Below are 23,980 nucleotides of genomic sequence, written 5' to 3'. Positions count from 1 at the left end.
ATCCAGGAGCTAGCCGGGAATCTATGCCAATCTTCTCCTTCTCCACTCCAGGTAATCTGCTACTGAAATTCTTCCCTTCCCATCTCTCTACCCTAAATTAATCCACTGTATAATCCCTTCCTATGCTTTTAAAATAAGGTATTAAGATGGAAGTTAGGTCATAAATCAGAGCTCTCAAAGCAGAATTAATGAAGACAAATAGGCTAGAGAATTTGAAATATATGATAGAGAATTTTTCTAAAGAAGTAGGGGGACTTTGACAAAAGAAAATGAGATTTTAAATAAAAAAACATAGAAGTGACAGAAGATTTCTCAAAAGATAAACAAACAAGCTGATAATTCAGAAAATAAATACTTATCTCTTCTGCCTCCACCTGAATCTGTTACTTATCACATTTACTCCCAACACACTTTATCCAGTCCTTCCAAATCTCCCTCTCCACCCTGATAATTAGTTGTTTACCTCCAGACTACTGTTTCCTCAGTTTTTATTGTCTTCTGTGTTCAAGGCCTTATAAGTATAATTGGAATAGACCACGAGTCCGGAATCTGCAGCCTTGAGGCCACTGGCCTTCTAAGTTCTTGAGCGCAACCATTTGACTGAGTCCAAGTTTTACAGAACAAATCTATTTATTAAGGGGATTTGTTCTGTAAAACTTGGACTCAGTCAAATGTCCACACCCAAGGACTTAGAAGGCCACATGTGGCCTCAAGGCTGCAGGTTTCCCACCCCGGGAATAAACCACAAGAAATTGAAAAATGAAGTCATTCTTATTGTCACTGAGGTGAAAAATGACCCATTCCCTATGCCTGTCACCTTTTCCTGGTGCTAATTTAGCAGGACTGAAGCTTCATTCTTTTCAATAATGCATCCAAAATTATATCATCTATATAATTTAAAATTGTAGTCATAAGGTAAGTCTACTTATTTGGTCATGGCCTGATGGTGATGTGTTTGTATTAGGCCATAATGGCCTAGATTCCCTCAATCCTTGACCTTTCCAAGGAGAACAGTTTTGCCTAATGTTTCATTTTTCACCTAATCTTATTTGGACTTCAGCCTTTGAATGTATACCCTCAGTACGGCCCTCTTATTTTAGTTCAGAGCCCACACCTGAGAAGATGTTCCTGGGCCAACTGAGGGGGAGCCCTTCTTTGCAGAGGTACTGTGATCATCCAGTCTTTAATTAGTATTGACCTAACTTTGGCTGTGTGAAGCGATAGTTATAACTTAAGACCTGCGATGTGCAGGTATAGCTCAGGGCTGTCTCTCAGATCTTTGCTTATTTTATTGTGAACATAATCATTTTTCTCAGTTTTGCTATGCTACTCTGTCTTAGTCTTTATAATTAAGAATCCACTCTGAATTTAAAGCTAGAAGCCTCTTCTTTTTTGCTGAACAATACAATACATAAATGTAGCATATGCTTCCTTTGGAGTTTTAACAGCATCATATTTCATTTTTAGGCAAATGCTTGCCATGTAATTCCAGGTTGGGTGGCCTTTAGGTCCTGCCCAAAAGCAAGCACTGCTCCTTTCAGACTTTTTTGTCTATATTCTCTTTTCTGACTATAGCGCATGACAATGCTGTAGTGGATCTGACGTCTGGCTAATCCAAGATTCCGAGGAGCATTCTCCTGGGAGTCATGGTTCCTGTCCAGAAAAGATTTCTAATTTGGATCTGAAGTATCTCTACAGTACAGGATCTCTGACCTTAACCTTACCAATAGGGGAAGGGCCTTTCCATTTTTAGACTGAAATGTGAATCTCAGTTTATCTGAGAGAAGGTTTTCTTTGCTTCTTGGTATCAGGCATAGAATTAGTCACCATCTGACAAAACTCTTCATTGAACAGCACCAGCTTTACTCACTGTCTCAAAGGCCAGGTATCTTCAAGAAACTAAAAACTTCAAGAAACTCAGTCCTTCAGCATCATCTTCTTGCTTCTTGTTTTCAAAGAGAATTGTCTTTTTAAGTAGTTCCTCCTCCTCAGGGGCTAGCCCACAGACTAGTTGCTGGTACTCTATTCTACTGTCAGCATATCAGGAATGTTTGATTGATCAAATGGGTCAAGTAATTTATAGTACACTACCTGAACATCTTCTCTTGGTTTTGTATTACCATGCATTACATTCTTCCAAGTCTTTCATATTTCTCTTAATTCTTCTCCTAATATATTTATTATTTTATTTCCTAATATTAGGGAACTTTCAACACTTCCTAAATGACAACTCATTTCAATCATTCCATCACCCATGTTTTTAAAGGATTGCTCTATATTTAAGTCATGTTTAAAAACTGATAATGTTAACTTAATTAGTAAATGTAGCATTCTGCCACAATAGCACAACAAGGACGTAAGAAACTAATAAAAGGTATAAAAACAGTAAACAAATTTGCAAATTGACGTCAGTGCAGCATCAGTAAATTACGGATCATGAAAAGCCATTACAATATCTTACTCATGTACCAGTATATAGTAAATAACAATGCAAACAGCATGTGTCAAATCAGAAACATTTGCATGTATTCCAAGAAACATAAACTCTATGCCTCGTCAATATAGGGCATCAATTCATAGTGTCAATAAAACATTTTGTATATGTAGCAATATTTTCATTTTAGCAGGGGACAGGTTGGAGGGGAAAGATTGTTTCTATGAAGCTAAAGACAAATTTGGAAATAAAAAGGACATTCTTGGAATAAAAACTGAAAAAAGTTGCAGTTGATAACCTTTTAGTACAAAAATGGAAAAAATTAAAGAAAGGAACTAGAGCAATAGCTTTCTCAAAGTAGGGGAGAGGGAGAGAGAGAATAAAATAAATTTCAGAATGGAGAAGAGAAAATCTCACTGGCAGCAAAAGAAGGCAAAATATGGAACAAGACAAAAACAAAAGGAGGATTTAAAATGTCATAATAAGGAAAAAGTCACTGAATAAACACAATGAATAAAATTGAGTAGCTGAGACATGAGTACAAGAAAAGTGAATGAGACGAAATTCCTTTCAGCTAGGATCAACAAAAGCTCACAACACAAAAATCCAAGTCATGAGGTAACATTAAAATGGACTTGAAAAAAGCATTAAAAACATAAATTCCAGTAACAAAAGATAATATGTGAGAGGAAAAGAAGAAAAATAATCTTTAAAAGTTAATTCCAAAGGATGTCCCAATTTGTAACATATTTAAGGGATTTGTTTTCCATGACTGTGAGTACAAGGTAAAGGTCTATGAAGTACAAATATCTTATGGATGTCTTTCCTGGGCTGAATTTAGATTTGTTTCAAGAGCATATCTCTAGGAATATATTTCTCTATACATCTATCTATCTATCTGTCTGTCTTATCTATCTATCCAACTGTCTTCTATCTGTACACATATATAAGTATATATAGATAGATATAAATAAATTTCTACATATATAAGTATATAGATACATAGATATAAGGGCAGCTAGGTGGTGCAGTGGATAGAGTGCTAGATCTAGAGTCAGGAAGACCTGAGTTCATATTAGACCTCAGATACTTAGTACCTATGTGACCCTGAAGAAGTCATTTAACCCTGTTTGCCTCAGTTTCCTTATCTGTAAAATGTACTGGAGAAGGAAATGACAAACCACTCCAGTGTTCTTGTCAAAAAAACGCCAACTGGAGTCATGAAGAGTCAGACACAACTGAAAACGACTGTTCAACAATAAATGTATCTATAAATAGACGTAAAATATATAAATAGGTAGAGATACATTTTTTTAAAATTTTATGTTTTCTTATTAATATAAGCTTGTGCTTACTTATGAGGTCACTGTCCAATCCTCCATTCTTACACCTCAGTCCATACAGAAGCAGGAATGTGTCTCCACAAAAGGATCAAAATCTCCTCATAATGCACTGCTCACTGCTGACATTAACCACACCAGACAAATATAAGATGATCACTGGATTTTCTTTGGTTTTAATCAGGCACAAGATATATAGGACAGTCCAGCTTGCAGGATGGGGAGAGAAAGAAAGGAGAGAGAGGAGAGGGAGGAAGGGATATGTCCTATCCACCACGATTTTGAGGCAAAGGAACCATAGTCAAGAAATCAGATATTTCTTGATTCTTCCAGTAGCACAAAAATGATGATCTTTTGACTTCCTCTTCCCAGTAACCTGCAATTCTAATTAAAAAAATATTTTGGTATTATTAGGAACTTGACAGATATCAGTCCACCTGATCATTTCCACATATAAAGAGAGACATAAAATTGCATATGAAACTGTGAATTATTTTATTATTAAGATATCTATCTTATGGTTTTTTTAAGTATATAACAAATGCACTATGATAATTCCAAAACATCTACTTATTTGTCTCCAACAGAACTTCCTTCTGCTTTTTTATTTTCACTTAAAAAGTGTAATTAATGTTTTTTCTCTTTTGTATCACTATTACCATCCCTGCTTTGACTTCCATAACCTATCCCCCACTAGAAAATCTCTCTTTTGTAACAGGTAAGCATAGTTAAAACAAATGAACACATTGGCTGTATCTGAAGATATATGATTCATTCTACACTTCTAGTACATAGTACACCTTTATGACTTCTTTGTAAAGAAATGCAATTTATCATTGGTCTTCTGAAGTCATGGTTGGTCATCGTATTGATTAGAATTCTGAAGTCTTTCAAAGTTGTTTTCTTTTACGTTGTCATCATTGTATGAACAGTTCTCCTAGTTCTGCTCTCTTCTTTGTAGAATCCATACACATCTTCCAGGGTTTCTTTGAATCTGCCCCTTTTCTTATTTCTTACTGTATAATAATATTCTATTATATTCCTATATCTTAGTTTGTTTAGCTATTCCTTAATTAATGCCCACCTCAAAGTTCTTTCCTATAACCCAAAGAAGCTGTTATTAATATTTTAGTATAAATGGGTAACTTTCCTCTTTGAGTTCTTCTGGCTATATGCTCAGTAGCTGAATCACTGGGTCAAAGAGTATCCACAATTTAGTGAATTTTGGGGTATATTTCCAAATTACTTTTCAGAATGGCTGGCCTAATTTCTCAGTTCCACCAAAAGTTCATTAGTGTGCCTATCTTATCACATCCCCTCCAACAATGACAATTTTTCTTTTTCTGTCATATTTCTCAGTCTGAGGGATGTGAAGCAGAAGCATAGTTTGTTTAATCTGCAGCTCTTTTTATTAGTGATTTGAAGTATTTTTATGTGGCTAGTGATGGCTCACTTTTTTTGAGAATCTTCTGTTCATCTCTTCTAAACATTTATTTTGAAATTGTTTGTATTTCTTTAATTTTTATATATTCGAATCATGTCCTTATGGATCTTAGTTATTGGACTTTTATAGACAAGTTTGCTGTAAAAACTTGTCTCCTCAGTTAATTGGCTTCTATGCTATTTCTAATTGCATAGATTTAATTTGTGTCATAATAGTTCATTTTCTCTCCTGTGATCTTTTCTATTCCTTGTTTTATCAAGAACCCTTCATCTATCCCTAATTGTGAAGTTTTCTTTCTCTTTTCTCTTTCCTACTCCTCTAATTTTTTTATGATATAGCCTTTTATATTTAGATTATTTATCCATTTAAAGTCATTTGGGCCAAACCCAGCATTTGCCAAACTTCTTTCCAATTTTTCCAGCAGCTTTTGTTAAATAGTGAGTCTTTACCCAAGAAGTCAAGGGTACTTGAATTTATTCAACATTATACTATTATATTTGTTTGCTTTTGAGTTTTGTGTATCAAATCTATTGCAAAGATAAAATTTACAATTTTTTAATCAGCACTAAATAGTTTGGGATAGTTATTACTTTGTAGTTTGAGATCTGTTAAGGCTTTCTTCCTTACTGCTTTTTTTTCTTCCAATTTTTCTTCGGAAATTCTTGACCTTTTGTTCCTCCAGATGAATTTTGTTACAATCGTTCTTTGGCAGTTGGATTGTCCTGGCATTGACTCTGTAAATTAATATAGATGATATTATCATTTTTATTACATTGGCACAGTCCAGCCCTGAACAGTTAATTGCTGTTTAATTTTTTGTTGGTCTTTTTTTTGTTTAAAGAAAAGGTTTTGAAGTTGTATTCGTATAGCTCCTATGAGTATTTTGTTAGATGAATTCCTGGGCATTTTACACATTTAGTGGTAATTTTGAAGGAAATTTTTCTTCCACCTGCTTGCTATGTTTTGTTGGTAAAATGTTGAAAGGTGGATGATTTTGGTAGGTTTATTTTATAACCTGTTACTTTACTGAAGTTCTTTCAGTTTTCTAAGGTTCTCTAATTAAACTATCATGCTATATGAAAAAAGCTTCTGTTTCTTCTTTGCTTATGCTTACTCCCTCAATTTGTATTTATTGTCTTATTTCTGTGGGTAGCATTTCTAGGATGATAGAAAATGATAATTATATAGTGTTAGCAATAAACCTCCTTGCTTTAGCCCTGATTTTATTGACAATAACTCTATATTTCTCCACTATAGATCATGTTAGCTCTTGAATTTAGAAAGATACTACTTATGAAATTAAGAAGCTGTTCATTTATTCTTATGTTTTTTATATGTGTTCTTTACTTTGTCAAAATCTTTTCAGCATCTATTCATATAATTATGTGATTTTATATTTTTTGTTGTTATTTTGTTCATCATGTGTATTGCTTTCCTAATATTAATAAAGCCTGATTTGCTAGTATAGATTTAACCAGTCATCATATGTAATTATTTTCATCATTTTCATGTTTCAGTAGGCTCTTTGTTAATATCTCATTAAGTAATTTGCCTTGGTGTTCATTAGAAATATTGGTCTATAGTTTTCTTTCTCTCCTTTGTTTCTCTGAGGTTGAGAAACTAGGACCATATTTTTCTCAGAGAAGGAGTCTGGTATGATCTTCTCTTTCCCCATTTTTGCAAAACATTTATGTAATGTTTAAATTAATTTTTCTTTAAAGGTTTGATAGAATTTACTCATAAATACTATGGGTATTGAATTTTTTTCTTTTGAGAGTTCTTTAAAAGTTATTCAGTTTCTATTTCTAAGACTCAATTGTTTAAATTCTTTATTTTTCTATTAATTTAAGAATTTTATATTTTAATAGGGGCAGCTAGGTGGTGCGGTGGATAGAGGACCAGGGCAGGAGTCAGGAGGACCTGAGCTCAAATCTCACCTCAGACACTTGACACTCACTAGCTGTGTGACCTTGGACAAATCACTTAACCCCAATTGCCTCATCCTGGGTCATTTCCAGTCATCCTGAAGAATATCAGGTCACTGGATTCAGATGGCTCTGGAGGAGAAGTGAAGCTGGTGACCTGCACAGCCCTCCCTTACTCAAAATAGTGAAGTGCAAGTTATGTCATCATGTCTCTGATGGCACGGTCTTCTTCAGCAATAAAGGACAAACACTCACACACGCACATTTTATAAATATCTTTTAATTTGTTGTCAGATGTTTGATTTGTTTTGTTTTTCTTCATCTACTGTGAATTTTTTTTATGTTAACAATTTGGTTTTCTTCTTTTATGATCCCAAATTATCTAATTATCTAATTAGTTCCAATTTTTTTTTATCACTGGGGGTTTTCATTTTGAATTTTCTCTCTTCCTTGTTTTTCATAATATCTAATTTGTTGTTTACTTGGGGTTTTAAATTGCATTTTCTAGTTTTTTACTTGTGTATCCAATTCATTAATATGATTGTTATCCTTAGACTCTTTTTGCTTTTTGAGATGCTGCCATTACTACTAACTGTTCTTGATGTTAATGTTCTTGACTAATAGCAAATCTCACCCTCTACTAAAGTCTCAGGCTTCTTCCTCCTCTCCCAGCTTCCCAAAGTGGACACCTTGGCTGTTTTGTTTCTCCTTGTACAATCTCCCCAACAAGGAGTTGGCTCTGTCCCCTCCTGTGGCCTTTGGATACAGGAGATCATGCCAGGTCCCAGACCTCTTGAAGAATTCCCCAGTGCTTTGCTGTATCATTGAGTTAGTCTCATTTCTTAGTGTAGCTCTACATATTACTTTGCCCAGTATCCTTAGGTTTGCTCCTTCTTCCACTGTTGTTCCAATAGGCTAGGCTAGAATTCTATTGGCTTCAGGTCCTGATTGCCCATATTTACTTTCTTTAAACACTGGAATATCTTCATCCTCAGAACCTCTCACCCTCCTCCTGGGCTTCTATCCTTGTGAAATGCATCTACAATCAAGACCTCATAGCAAGCCCCTTCTTTGGGCACTCTTCCTGCCTCCATGCTTTAGGCCGTTTAATCTGGTATCACTGGCTTCTACTTTTCCAGTCACAAACCTTCTTTGAGTGATTGGAGACTTTTGGCCATCTTCTCATGCAATGCTGGACTGGATAATGGAGCCTATTACTGTTTCTCTTTGGTGTTGTTTTTCACCTATCTTACTGATGCTCTTTTAGATATTTTCTGGAGCAGATGTGGGAGAGCTGAGTTTCTCTACTACTTTTTATAATGCCATCTTAACCACAAGTCAGGAATTAATGTCCAAAAGTGTTTTTAGGCTAAAATATCTCCATGCTTCTTTGAAAATCTGTTAGCTTTTCTTTCACTTATGATGCCCAGAGTGCCAGTTTCATATGGGAGGTCTCTTGAGGGCTACAGGTACCATTTCATCTTTTACATTTCAAGTGAATATCTGCCTTGAATTCCATTTATGTGTGTTTGTCTTTTGTTGCCAAAGAAGACCATGCCATCAGAGAAATGGTGACATGACTTGCACTTGGCTTTGTTTTGAAGGAGGGAGGGCTGTGCAGGTCACCAGACTCACTTCTCCTCCAGAGCCATCTGAATCCAGTGACCAGATATTCATCAGGATGACTGGAGATGACCGAGAATGAGATAATTGGGGTTAAGTGACTTGCCCAAGGTCACACAGCTAGTGAGTGTCAAGTGTCTGAGGTGAGATTTGAACTCAGGTCCTCTTGACTCCTGCACTGGTGCTGTATCCACTGTACCACCTAGCTTCCCCTGAATTCCATTTCAACTTAAAGTGCATCATCATAGCTTGTCTCTTCCATCATTCAACAGAGGGCATGTCCCTTTTTATTGCTAATTGTATCTCCATCCCCAGTCTTCTCCTCTGACCCTCTATCTTCCCTGAGAAGCTGGACCAATTTATTCAGATTACCTCAGTCTGTATCCTGAAATATCTAGCATGGGTGTGGAAAATCATTTCCTTCTGGCATCAGTATCTGGAGGCTAGAAAGAGGGAGTAATTTGTCATCTCTAATAAATGAGGATATAATTTAGTCAGATTGTGAGCCTAGTGCTGATTGCAGAAATGAGCTCTACATATAAAAACAGATGTGATGAATGTGGTGAGAAATCAGAGGGTAGCAACAAAGGTGATTAAAGTATTTTGGAATAAGACAAAACCAAACCTAAGAGTTAAAGTTGAAACTATTGGTATTATTTCATCTAAAGAAGAATGCATAGGGACAACTCAATAAGACTCTTAATCCCCTCTTAAAATAGATGAAAAGTCATGTCAAAGATACTTTATGCTTTAATCAATCAACAAACATCTATTAAAGAACATACTATATACCTGGCACTGTGTGAAAGCAATGGAAATACAAAGAAAGGTAAAAACAGTCTTTGCCCTTGAGGGGTTTAGATTTTAATGTGAGACATAAATATGAATACCTAGGTACATACATGATATATGCATAGGGGTCATCTAGGAGGTAGGGAATGATCTCCTGCAGAAGTTTGCGTTTGAACTGAATCTGAAAGAAGACTAGGGATTCTTAGAATCAGAAGTAAGGAAAGAACATTCTCGGAATGGGGATCAGCCAGTGAAATGGCATAGAAATAAAAGATGTAGCTGTCCTTTGTGAGTGATGCAAGTATAGCAGTATGGTTGGATCATAGAGTTTGTGAAGGGAAGTAGAATATAGAAAGACTGAAAAGATAGACAGGGACAAGGTTGTGAGGAACTTTAAATACTGAACAAAAGATTTTAAATTTGATCCTAGAGGTAATAGGGACTCAATTGGATTTTTATTGAGCAGGGGTGGAGAATGAGTGATATGGTCAGACCTACATTAATCACTTTGGCATCCATGTGGTACATGAATTGGAACAGAGACCAAGGTATGAACCAGGGAGAATAATTAGAAGACTAATTGACATAATCTTCTATTGCAGAGAGAGGGATGATGAGGAACTTGTATTAGGGAAGGGACTGTGTGAGTGGAGAGAAAATAACAAGTGCAAGAGATGAAGAGAAGGTAGAAAGGACAAGATTTGAGAACATTGGCAATGTGAGTTGAGAATGAAATTGAAATTATAAGCCTGGGTGGTGGTGATGGTGATGACCTCAATAAAAGTATGGAAACCTGAAAGAGGGAAGACATTAGGGGTAAAGGTGAATCCTGTTTGGACATGCTAATTTTGTAATGTCTACCAGACATTCAGTTCAGATGTCCAAAAGATAACTATTGACGTGGAACCAGAGCTCCAGAGAGAGAGAGACTAGGGGTATGTATATAGTACTAGGTTTATAGATCTGGGAATTATCTGCAAAGAAATTAATAGAACCCATGAAAGTTGATGATATATTCAAGTGATATGTTATAAGGGTCAAAGAGAAGAGGTCCAGGACAGAGACTTGGGGGTATGTCCACAGTTAGTAAGCATGACATAGATTCAGCAAAAGAGACTGAGTAGTGGTCACACACAGGAGAAGAACTAAGAGAGAGGAAAGATTATCCATGAGGATAAGGTGATCAACATTGTTGAGTGCTCCACATGTTTAGAAGGATGAATATTGAAAAAAGGCCATTAAGTTTGGCAATTAAGATATCATTGGAAGTTTCAGTTGAATGATGAGATTGGCAGCCAGATTGTAGAATATTAAAAGTGAATTAGAAGATGGCTTTCATATACCTCACTTGATCCATCCATTCATACAAGGGGAGGAAAGACACAGGGGTTATAGCTACTGGGATGGATGGATCAAGTGAGGGCTTTGCAAGGATTGGGAAAACATAGATATGTTTGTATTTAGCAGGGAAAGAGATAGAAAATTAGAGTGGAGATGAAAGTGCAGACAATTATCTGGAGACAGGAAAATAAAGGATTCAACGGTGTACATAAAGAGGTTGCTCTTGGCAAAAAAAAGAAAAACTACTTTTTCATCAGAGACTAGAGTGATGGTGGTTTGTATCCTGTAGGATTCTGGGTGTATCATAGTGGTGTCCAATAAACACTTGTTAAGTATCTGACTTGATTAATTTTCTCAACATCATTTTCCAGTTGTATTGAGCATAAAACAAGAAGAACTAGTTTTGAGATTAAAATATTTAAAAATCATTTAATTTCTCTATAGATTTATTTTTCCTAACAATGAAAGGTTTGGGGAGTTCTTCCTTGCAAGTCTTTTTAAAATAATATTTTTCATCTTTCTGGGATAATCTAAATGCCTAAAAGACAGGAAGAAATGTCAATTCACTTTCATTTAATTCCCTGAGAATTTATTAAATTCCCTTCATAGTCTGGTTTGCCTAGGCAGGCTGCCTCAAACTCATAATTGAGCCTTTGAGTGGGAATTCCTCTTCTCTGTCTTGTTTATTCAACTTAGGATTTCCTTCCCTATTTCTGTGTTTTCACAACTGTCGCTTGAGACCTCAACTATTGGGTTTTTCTTCACACTTCATCCTAGTGTTGGCACAGAACTGAGTTGTCAGAAATAAGAAAAGTAGGGATGTGGGAAAAAGGAAGAATAAAACCTCTTTGCCCCACTTGCCTTTCCAAAGTAGTATCAAAGTTTTGTTTGTTTGTGGGTTTTTGGTTTTTTTGGGGGGGGTTCTTTAAGCAGCATCTTCATACACATCTTGCTCATCATCTTAAGGATCCTCTCATCTCATCCAGTTCGGAGATGAAATTTGTCTGGTTTTCCTCTGAACTAGAGATATATCTTACTTCAGTCCTTTGTGTTTCCTAATACCCACTATTTATTGCTTCTGTGTGTCTTGGTTCTTCCCACCCCCCTGGGCTCCATGAAAAAGACTGGTAGAGGAAAATCAGGGATTTTTTTGCTTCCCAATGTTAAATAGATTCTTCAATGGATAATTATTGCCTTTAGAAATGAGAGGAAGAGGAAAAGGGAAAAGTGAGGTGGGGAGAATTTTGTCAAACCTCCATAAGTTTATGTTTTTGTTTTAGGGATGGAGAGTAGAGAACAAGCTGTACTTTCTATTCAACAGTGGGCTAGGGAAGAAGAGATAACCTGGATTTTTAATAAAGAGTGTATGGTTAACTGCAGATAGAATAGAAACAGGTAGGTCAGTCCCTTTATTCTGTAAACAACATATTGTTGGATTCTTATTTTAAATTCATTCTGCTATTTCCATTTTATGGGTGAGTTTATCCCATTCATATTTAAAGTTATAATTACTATTTGTGAATTTTTCTCCATCTTATTTTTTACTCCCTATTGTCCTTTTCAACCTCTCTTTTTATCATATCCCTGTTATATTTTCCCTTTACCCTCCTATTCCTTATTTTACCCTCTAAGAAACAAGCAACTAAGATTCATTCCAAGACTGAAACATGTTTTAGGAATACACTAGTAAGAAGGTCTAGTCCCACCCCCACTCCTTAGCCCATGGTGCCTCAGAGATCTCATTAGTATCCCCTTCTAGCCTTGTCCCATCTGGAAACAGCCACCTCACTCCCAGTGCCATAATAGGAGCCATTCATTACCAGTGACAGAGGTGAAAGAATTCAAGCAGTTTCAATTCATTAATCCTTCCCTCATCCTTACAAAAACAAAGAATCCTCCTTCAGAGATGAAAACAGGTCAGTAGTTGAGACAATTCTAGGCCTGAGGTAAAACTCATTTTTGATTCCCAGTAATTTTTCACCATTTACAAATTCTGAGTGTTCCAATTAGTCTTAGGACAAGAGACTAGATTTGCCAGTTTCTTCTCTAACTCATTTTACAGATGAAGAAGCTGAGGCAAACAGAGTTAAGTAACTTGCCCAGAGTCACACAGCTAGTGTCTGAGGCCAGATTTGAACACCTATGCCACCTCGTTGCAGATATAATCTGTCCCATTTCCCTTATATTTATAAAGAGAATTGACTCAGCACTAATAGTAGATGTTTAATACATGCCTATTGAGTGACTGACCCAGATGGTCCCCAAAGGACCCTCCCAACTGTAAAATCCTAGATGTATATGCCCCTCTAAAATAACATTTAGATCGGTGAAGGATACCATAGCTTGATGCTCCTTCATTAGTAATGGCACTTTCACACTTTAACCTCCTTATCTGAGGTCCTATACATCCAGTGTGAAAGGTCCTGTTGTCTATGTGAAGGTGAAAATTCAATGCAAATGTAAATTATCTGCACTCTTCCTATCCTTTGAATAGTAGGGAGAAAGGTCAAGAAGTGGGAACTATTACTTACAGTTGACTTTTTGCAAGGATGCTCCAGAAAGCGTCTTTCCTCTCATAACCTCTGGCTTGCAAGGGAATGGGTAAGAATCCAATTGCCCACTATTGCTTGGTGCTTGCCTTAGGGTGCCATGTTTTAATAGAAAGCTCAGTGCATTCCAACCAGGTGTGTGGGGAGAGGGCAATATCCTGAGCCATTTGGTTAGGACAAGGGGTTGGGGGTCAACGGCTGACTCTTCTTAGGAGAAATCAGCTTTGTCTTGGGCTACAGTTAGTCTTAGGATAAGAGAATAGATTCAATTGTCAAACATGGGAAACGTCAGGTCACAAAGTAGTGAAATAGTATCTGATGAATTTCATTAGTTGCATTTTTGTAGTGCAGAGAAATGGATTGTTGACAGGGTAATAAACAATGTCCAAGGAACTAAAGCAGAGATATTATCGGGGAGGGAAGCCTTGATTCAAGACAGAAGCATAAAGCAATAAGTCAAATTAACAAGCATTTATGAAATGACTACAATGCACCTAGCACTGGGCTAAATACTGGAATAGGATGGCTAAGTACTCTAATGGGATGTCTGGGCAGAAAATAGCCAAGAGACAATTTGCTTTGCCTCTGGGAAAATTCTATAATGGATAAAAAAGTATTGGAAAACATCGAGAAGGGGAAGCGGTGATTCTTTATCAAGAGCAGGTCATGCCAGACTAACCTCATTTCCTTTTCTTCATGGGATTACTAAGCAAATTGATTGGGGGGATGTTATGGCTATGATTACCTAGATTTTAGTTACACTTTTTAATAAAGTGTCTCATACTATTTTTGTGGAGAAGATGGAGTGATGTAGATTGGATGATAAAATCATCTGATGGAATCAGAACTAATTAGAGGCAGATTCGAAGAGTAGTTCTTAATGCATCAAAGCCAATAGGGCAGGATGTCCCCAGTGGGCTACTCCAGGGATGTATGCTCAGCTTAGCAGTTTTAATCAGTTATTTGGCTAAAGGTATAGATGACAAGACCAAAATGCCAGATGACCCAAAACTGAAATGAATAACTACCATATTTGATGACAGAGTTGGGTTTGTTCAAAAAGGATCTCGATAACTTACTATATTGGGCTGGATGTAACATAAAATTCAATATGGAAAAATATCTGCATTTGTATTCAAAATTCTTCAGAAATAAGGAAGATATGTTTAAACATTAGTTCTGAAAGAGATTTGGAGTTTTAATAGACTAAAAGCTTGATATGAGTCAATAATGTCATGTGTCAGTTAAAACTACCCATATGATCTTGAACTGTATTAAGAAAGCCATACCTTCCAGGAATAGGGAAGTTCTAGCATTGTTTAAAAGTCATTTAGAATATTGTGTTTTGGGCACCAGAATTTGAAAGAACATTGATAAGCTGGAGAATATGCAAAGCAGGGCAACCAGGATGTGAAGGGCCTTAAGTTTATCTTATATTTGTTGTAAGAACTGGGAATGTTTAGCCTGGAGAAGGGAAGTCTTTGGGGGTCAGAGGGAATTGTAGATGTCTTCTAGCATTTTAATTTCTGCCATAAGAAGTTCTTTTTGACTACAGAGCCAGGAGCAGTTGGTGGTTTCTGTAGAGAGTCCAATTTATAATAGATGGTGGGGAAAAACTTCCTAATGAATAGTACTGTGTAGAATGGACTGCTTAGAAAGGTGATTTTCTTTCCTAGGAAGTACTCTTCAATATAAAATGTTTTCTTTTGAATACAAACATCCCACCAAACATTATGAGTTAACTCTGGGAAAACTTGTTAATCAAAACAATGTTACTAGGGCAATTGGTTCAGCAAATATATGGTCAAACAAAGGACATTACAGGGGGACTTGGTGATTTTTATAATGAGAACGTTATAGTTTTTATTACTAATGCTATTGTAAAAAATGTCTATCAGGGTATTCTTATGCCTGTATAATATTATGTCCCTAAAACTGAGTCCTAGAAGGTAACTGGATCTCTTAATAATCCTACCCAGAGTTGAAAGGCTGGAGAATTGGTTATACAAAATCCAAGTCTGTTATTTCTCACTCCATTACAAACGGAGATCATGTGATCTCCAGGGAATTTCATTTGTCATATATTAAGATGAAAACGTGCAGAATAAAATGAGGAAAGCAAATGAGTTGCTTCTATATTGACTGTCTCAATTCACTATTTAATGTTTGTTGCCATCCAGTGGCAATAATGAAAATGTCCAGCATCATATTTTAAAATTTACATCAAATTTTCATGGCATGAATATTACATTGCGATTTTTTAGGTTATATTTTGTTACCTAGGTGGGCAAATTATCTAATCAGTGGGTCCTCCTTCCCTTAATACATATTGGAAACTCTGTGATTCTTGTCCATGCAGTTCCAAAAATTTTTCATTGATGATCCATCCAGTCTACAAGAGGCCTTCCTCTATATTTAAAAGAAAGAATTTGTAGATGAACCCATCTGAATATTGTATTCTTTGCCCTTTCATCAAGTGATATAACTATGAAGATGTGAGCTATTATTGAAAAATATCTCCAAAGGCCTTCCTGTTCCTTTTTGTTTCCCAGGATTAGTCAAGAACTGTGATTTCAAAGGCTTAATTTCTATAAATTAGCTCAGGTGATCTTTCATTCCCATGCCCTTTAGTATTATTAAACATCTTTTTTTGTCCCAGAACAAGTGTAAAGACAGATTTCCCAAAGTTGTTTATTAGTTTTGGTGGAAATAGTAGCCTGTAACTTTTCTCAAATTAACTATATTTAGTTTGCAACAAGGCATAAACATATAAACTTGATTCTTTGTAAAAAATAAAATTTTATTGCCAAGTTTTGGCTTTACATCATCTAAATTTCCCCATGTCACTCTCCCCCTTGCCCTTCTCAAAGAACCATACCTTATAATATTTGGTTTAAATAGAAAGGGAGAAGAGAAAAAATTCAGCAAAACTAATCAATAATACAAAAATCAGACATTGTATGTAATGTTTTTCACCTCTTCAAAAGAAGAGAGGAGAGGGAGTTGTTTTCTTGTATCTCTTCTTTGGGTCTAGGGTTGTTCTTTGTAATTTTGGAAATTGTCTACTGTTAGACATGGAGAAAAATAGTTCGCAAACAGTGGGTAAACAATCTCTGAGGGAATTGATTATTAATTATTTCAAGAAATTATAAGTTAATATTTTGGTTAATTTGGCTTCTTAATAAGATAAATGTGCAAATATCTTTTTCTGCTCAAGTTGACTTGGAGTTAGTTAATATTCTTGTCATCGAAAATATGTTTTGTATTTGACAGTAATTTGTAACAAACATATGTAGGCCAGGTTATACAGATAGCCAGTTTATTTTTTTATGGAAGGGCAAATCAGAAAATCAGTTGAATCAGCAAAACAAACTTGTATTGGAATTGATTTAATGACCTGACCAGTCTGTTGACCCATGCACACATCATACACAATTTAAATTGTACTTAGCAAACATCTGTAGTAAAGAACAGGGAAAACAAGTTTTAGAAGAAAATGTTCATTTTAAAAAGCAAAACACACAAAATAAATCAATTCCATTGAAGAATAAAGAAATAAAATGTTCCCATTAACATTACAGTTTATTAGTTCTCTCTTGTTAAGAAGACATTTTTATCTCCCTTTCCAGCTCTAAGTAGAAACTCATAATAATATTATAAAGATTATAAAACATAATCTTTGATATATTTATGTGAATTTTGTGCATTCTACAAAATATATGGGTTATTTTCTAAGCACAATCCTAGTTCTCAACTTTGATTTATACTTTCTGTGGGTCACATTCTGGTTATATTACCATATACAGATCTGTTTTTTCCTTCAGAGTTCTCCCTTTTGGTTGAAAATAATAATGACTAACATTTACATAGGACATACTATATGCCGAGCACTGCACTAAAACACTTTACAAGTATCTCATTTGATTCTCACAGCAGTCCAGGGAGGTAGGTAAAATGTTTGTTTTACAGAAGACAAAATAAAGGCAGACAGAAGTTAAGTGACTTTTCAAGATCACACAGCTAGTACGTGAGGTTGGTTTGAACTTAAGCCTTCCTGATTCCAGGCCTGGCACTCTATCCACTGTACCACCAGCCCTATTGGTGGGTAAACTCCCTGATTCTAATCCTTAGGACCAGAAACTTTTGCCCCAAGTAGAAGAAACATATGTTTCACATTTAGCGTGGCTGTCAATCTGCTGGAAACTGAATTTACTTTCTAGGATAAGATGGATTATTATCTGGCTGAGTGGCAAGCTTTGTCCTCTTTCTCTCTAAGTAAATTTGCCTCCAGCAATAATCCCATGTATCATAAAAAGTAGCTATATAAAGACGAAGTTATATAAATTGATGCTTCCTGTTCATTGGAAATCAGGGCCCTAATAGTGCCTTCTTACTTCCTTCAAGACAACAGTCTAGATGTGGCCACCAGCTCCAGAGTCATAAGTGCAGAAATAGTAAAGATGGCTGTACTGCCATAACAGCAGCATGGTGTGTGTGGATACAGTCATAAAAAAGGGGTGTTCTTAGACTTGGTTGTCCCGTCCTCTTTTTGATCTTTTGATTCAATTACCTTTCCTCTTACATCTTTAATTCTATCTTACTTTGTGGTCGATAGCCTTCTATACAAGGTACAGATGAAGGCCCATAAAACTCTAACAGGTATGTCACCATTAGACCCCTGATGACAGGGTTGAGGCACACCTGTATAGATGACAAAAGACATGAGGTAGGGAATTTGAAAGAGAGACAATGGGAAAGAAGAGTAGAATGGTTAGGATTGATTTGGCTTGCCTCTCTCCATGGCCAGGTCATCACCAGGGGACGCTGTGGATAGTAACGGAACTGTCAGTGATTCCAGGAAGGAAAGGAAGGGAATATGCATTTATTAAGCATCTACTGTGTGCCAGGGACTGTGCTAAGTGCTTTATAAATATTCTGTTATTTGATCCTCACAACAGGTGCTATTATTATCCTATTTTACAGTTGAGTAGAATGATACAGAGATGAAGTGACTTGCCCAGGGTCACACAGCTAGTAAGTGTATCAGGCCACATTTTTTTCCCAACTCTAGGCTCAGCGCTCTCTTTACTGCTGCCTGCAGAGGGCAGGTGATTGTCGCTCATCTGTGGGATCTTCTTGCATGTGGGGCCGCATGTGCACTGATCAAACTTCTTAGCTCATGCCTCCACCTGCTTAACCCCTCTCATTCTTTCTCATTACTTACATTTCATCAAATTACCGTGGTAGCAAGGTTATAATTTTATTTATTGTAGTAAAAGAAAACAGTTTATCTCTCTGTCCATCCATCCTTTCATCCATCTATTCATCCATCCATCCATCTATCCACCCATCCTTCCTATCTATCCATCTCTCTGTCTCTGTCTCTGTCTCTGTCTCTGTCTGACACACACACACACACACACACACACACACACTCACTAGCTATCTATAAAGCTATTGATCATCTATCTACCTCTTCATTAGTGTGGAATTTTAGAGTTATCTTCTAGTAAAAAAAAATCCTTGAGGATCTTTTTCTAACATAAAATGCTTCAGACAACTGCCTGCTTGGATCTGGATGTGTATTCTTCTAGCAATAGTTGAAAGAACTAGGAATGCTTAGCCTGCAGTGCAGGGGGTTACTGTTATATAGATGAGGAAGCAGATTCGATGACCTCTAAACTCCCTTCTAACTCTGAAGTTCTTGAATCGTTCAGTTCTGCTCCAGAGTGTGAAGCAGGAAGCCTTTCTGTGGAGCTTCATTGATAAATCTGCCAGTCTGTATCTGCACCAGTAGCTTCTTTAAGCAGAAATATAGCTATCTCAGTGTTTTAACTGTATGTTAGATTATAAGCTCCCTGAGAACAATGACTTTTTAAGGAAAGGGCTTCAACAGAGTCCAGGCTGGGTGGGAGGTGATGGGAGGAATAATGGACTCTAAGGTGTGGAGAAAGAAGAAGAGGATTGGGATGAGGGGCTGAAATGGGGGTCCTGTGAGGTTGAAGGCAAGGAACCCTAGGGGCAAATCCTCCAAACTCTTAGAGACACTTTTTTGAGTTCTGGCTGTTTTAGTATCATACTGTTGAGGTTTAAAGTTTGGCACGCAAGGTTCCGGGGTGAAAGAATTCACTCAGACTTTCTCTTTTAGCCAATGGGAGCTTTTTATTTTATATGAAAAAGCATCATAGGCCTCCTTAGCAAGAAAGCTAAGTGAGACTCTGATATTTGGGGGAATTATGCTTCTATAGAGGTTTCAGAATGATGATGTGGTATTAGAGGTTTTTTGGAGGTTAAAGATTAAAGACAGGACAGGATGAGGGAGACAAAGGAAATTCTTTGTGGTTTGAGGATTTAAGGACAGAGTAGGAGGATACAGTTTAAAAATTAAAGGGAACACAGGGTAAGGGAGACAAAAGCAATTCTTTTGGTACAGGTTCAAGAGAAGGGAGGAAAGGACTTTAGGGCACTTTCTATTACAGAATAAGCCACAGGGCTTCACAAAGTATTGGAAAAGCAACCCTTAATATTATGTTTAACCCTTAGGGTGCTGTTTGGATCTGCAGCATTTCCCTTCTCAACCACTAGGCAGGAGAGATCTTTCAGAGAAGGGGCGAAGGTCATTGTCTTCTTTGATCACTTTTCTGACTGGCTACATCCTGGGCTTATCTCCTGTCTCCCATCGTGCTTGCTCCATCTGCCTCAAGCACTCTTTTCTACCTCAATCCTTTTTTCTTTTCTTTCAGAAGCCTGCCTCCCTTTCCATTATTTCTACCTAGAGAAATTTAGCAGATTTCTCTCCTCCCTGACTAGCTGCTGAACAAAACAGCTTCATAGCTCCCCCTTTTCTATTCTCTAACTCCCAAGGCAAGCAATTTTTAGAGACTTTTCTATGAATTACTGCTGGTAACCATGAGAAGTAGACAGGAGAAGACATGTTTTCTTCTATACTTCTCTTTTTTCCCACTTAGACTCTAAAATGAAAGCCGTAGGTGCTAATAGAGAAAAATAAGGACCGAAATAAAATTAATCTACATTTTAGGAGGAAAAAATAAAACTGCTCACCCTGTGCCTTTCTTTGTATCTCCTGGGCTTAGCCCAATGTCTGGCACATAGTGAGCACTTAATAAGTCCTTGTTGAAAAATCAATTGACTGACTTCCAGTATAGGTCTCGGAGAGAGGCTAGAGAATTCTTAGTGAAGATGAAGACAGGACAGAGTCTGAGGAGGGTCAGTATTGGAGCTTGCTTTCACAAGGGGAATACTAATGTTGGAAATGAAGGAGTGTCCGTGGAGCTTGGAGAGAGGGAAGGAAGGAGTAGCTTCAGGGGGTTATCCTGTCTTCTTCTTTCCTCATCTGTGCCACTAAAAACCATGCTGTGAACTACCCTGCAGTGAGGTGGGAGGTAGGGATGGGGAGAGGAGATAACAGATGGCAGGGAGGGAAGAGTGCAGGGAATTATATTATTGAATTTTAGAGGTAGAAGAGACCTTCGAGACCATTTGGTCAAATCTTTTTGTTTTACAGATGAGAAAACAGAGACACAGAAATGACTTATTCTAAAGAATCACACAGTAGGTGACAGAATTGATACTGTAACACAGGTGTCACAACTCTCAATACAGTATTCTTTCTCTTCTGCCATATTGCTTCCTTTCATGGTGTAAGACTGGGGAAAGAAGGCATACTATTAGCCACACAACTAGGGTGACTTCCAAGATGCCTGTTCATATTTAAGGGATATTTGTAAATCAAGTGCACGCAAGTTGTAAACTGAATGTATTGGAAAATAAATGCTATCCATAAGCTATTTAATCTCTAATTGAGTCATTGTTCATTCATTCATCCAGCAAACATTTATTGAGCCAATTATTTACAATTTTTTTATTTAGAGAACACAAGATGAAGTTACTATTAACTCTTTCTTCAAGCTATTAAACAGTATGATACTACCTGTCAGGTAAAAGCTAATGCCTGAATACGACATACAACCCCCCTACTGATTTTCTGTACGGCCTGGGGCTTAACAATTAACTTCTCTATACCCCAGCTTCTTGCCCAGGAAATGGAACAGTATTTACTACAGCTCTTTTTCATGACTGTCTGGAGGTTTAATTAATATTTATAAGGCCCTTGAAATTGGTCCAAATAGCCTTTACAAGGTATTTACAATTTATGGTCTTCTCTCCTAGGATCTCAACTCACGCTATCAATATTATTTACCCTGCCTTGCAACTGACAATCTCTTTTAGGGTATCCTGGGAGACCCAGGTGCTGCAGTAGGAATCACATCACCCTATTCACTTAGGTGAGGAAATCACAAATCCCCCTTTAAGAATTCTCAGGCAAGTGAAGTAGGCAATGTGTTTACATCGTCTGCACCATGTCAGTTGTATTTCAACATTATTCAAAAATAGCATGCAGAGGTATTTGGAAAGAAGGAAAACAAATCTGTCCTAAAAAAAAAAATTTTAAAAATCCCACACAATAAAGTCTGTCTGAGGGTTGGAGCTGTTGCTATGGTGATACCAGAAGCAGATTTTCCCTGCTCTGCCACACTGAGCTGGTTTCTGAAAAGATTCCAGTGAGTGTGGGCTTCCCCCCTCCCCTTCTATTCTGAATGTTTTTGTGAGACCCAACCTTGCCTGAATAATATTAACATATTCTTCTTGTGAAAGCACATTAGGCATTAATGTTTAGAGTTGTTTTTAGTCAAATGATTTAACTATGCAGGATTTGTTCTTCATCAACATATTTGAAATAGACGGACTCTATAATCAGCTGAAATATAGCTCAACTTAGAGCAGAAGGAAATGTTAGTTTAATATTTTGGTGCCATCTGCTGTAAGTTACACAGAATACTGCCCCATCTGGTTACTTACTGCAATTCCCTTAAAAAATAATGCCTTAATGCCTTAGGAGGACTCAACAATTCTGCCTGAAAGCATCTCGGTTGACTGGTCCACCTTCTCCCTAAGTGAGTCACAGACGTCAGTACAACTCTTTTAGCTACTGATTTTAACTTCTTGTAGGTTTCCACTTCTGTTTCTCCTTCTGTTATACCTAGTAGCCAGCATGATTTTTATCTTCACCAAACATTTATTCTCTTCTATATAACTTCAGTAATGCATGTTGCTTCTTAACAATCTAAAATCAGCTTTTAAGGGAAATTGGAATCTCAGAGGCCAAGGGAGGAGGTTGGACATGCCTAAATCTGGAAGGGTTAATGTCTGCAAGGACACATGCATTCCTAAATGCATACCTTGGTGCCACTGCCAGAGATGGCTATATGAGTCAGGCTCCTGATTCTCTAATTTGTAGACAATTCTTTAATCGAAGAAACATTTCTTGTTTGGTGGTACAGTGGATAGAGTGCTGGTCTTGGAGTCAGGAAAACTCACCTTCCTGATTTCAATTCTGCCCTTAGAAACTTACTAGGAGTGTCACCCTGGGCAAGTCAATTAACCCTGTTTGCCTCAGTTTCCTCATTTGGAAGATGAGCTGGAAAATGAAATGACAATGTCTTTGAGACAGAAACCCCAAATAGGGTCACAAAGAGATAAAACTGAAATAACTGAACAACAATAAATTTATGTTTAACATGGGATCCTGTGGGGGGATAAAAGAAGGAAAGAGTGTGGTATAGTAGAAAATGTGCAGAACTTGGAACCCAAAGACCTCGGTTTCATCTTTGCTCCTCAGCTGACTCATTTGCTTACTTTGGCAAGTAACTTCTCTGGGCTTCAGTATCCTTATCTGTAAAATGAGGGGAGAGGATCAGATGACTTCCACAGTCTTCTCTAGTTATAAGACTGTGATTCCTTGAATAAGTCATAGTCCCTGTTTTCAAGGTGGTTACAATTTTATCAAGGACTCAGTAAACACTCTCATTGTATATTATCTTTATTTTTAAGATCAACAATTTTAGTTTTCAAGAGGGCAAAGGACTACAACTATTTCTGGTCTGATCTATAAATGGAAAGTTGACTTTTTTGATGAAATCCCTGATAAAGGCTTGGTTGGTTGTTTTTGTTTGTGATCACTTGCTTCTTTTTCCCCAAAAAATTAAGTACAGAAAATTAATTAGCTAACTGAAGGTTCTGGTTCCAATTAATACATGTAACACAGGGCATGATGAATGATCAATACGAGTTCTGGTTCTGGAATCAAAAACCAGGGTTCAAATCTTGGCTCTTCTGCATACTACTTTTGTGACCTTGATCAAATCCCTTTATCTTGGGCCTTCAGTTCCTTCATTGTAAAAGAAGTGGTTCAACCAGATGAGCTCTACAAGCCCTTTCTGCTGCAAGTCTATGATCCTATTAATAGTACCAATTGTATGTACTGTAGGAATTCAGAAGAGAGAGAAATACCAAAAAAAATCAAATCCTTTCCTGAAGCATGTCTTCTTTACTTCTTTTGGAGTCAATGGATCCTTCATACACACACACTTCCCTTTGAAATTGATGAAATGTCTTTCCTTAGTAATTGGGAGGCTACTGGAGTCAAGTAGTTGGAATCATGAATAAAACAT

The 23,980-nt window shown here is 36.8% G+C and overlaps 1 protein-coding gene and 1 long non-coding RNA gene across 7 annotated transcripts in view; one reads left to right on the top strand and one right to left on the bottom strand.

The window, feature by feature from the left end:
• RTN1 (reticulon 1) overlaps positions 1-23,980 on the top strand; it is a 266,323-nt gene that overhangs the window by 136,337 nt on the left and 106,006 nt on the right. The window lies entirely within an intron of this gene.
• On the bottom strand, positions 3,942-9,739 carry LOC140517802 (uncharacterized). The gene is made up of 3 exons (XR_011971753.1): positions 9,669-9,739; positions 5,809-5,952; positions 3,942-4,158 (listed from the first exon to the last, which is right to left on the bottom strand). It is a non-coding gene; the product is annotated as an uncharacterized lncRNA (long non-coding RNA).

Source organism: Notamacropus eugenii, chromosome 1 (assembly GCF_028372415.1).
Source record: "Notamacropus eugenii isolate mMacEug1 chromosome 1, mMacEug1.pri_v2, whole genome shotgun sequence".
NCBI classification, from domain to species: domain Eukaryota; kingdom Metazoa; phylum Chordata; class Mammalia; order Diprotodontia; family Macropodidae; genus Notamacropus; species Notamacropus eugenii.
This window is presented reverse-complemented; position numbering and strand designations above follow the sequence as displayed.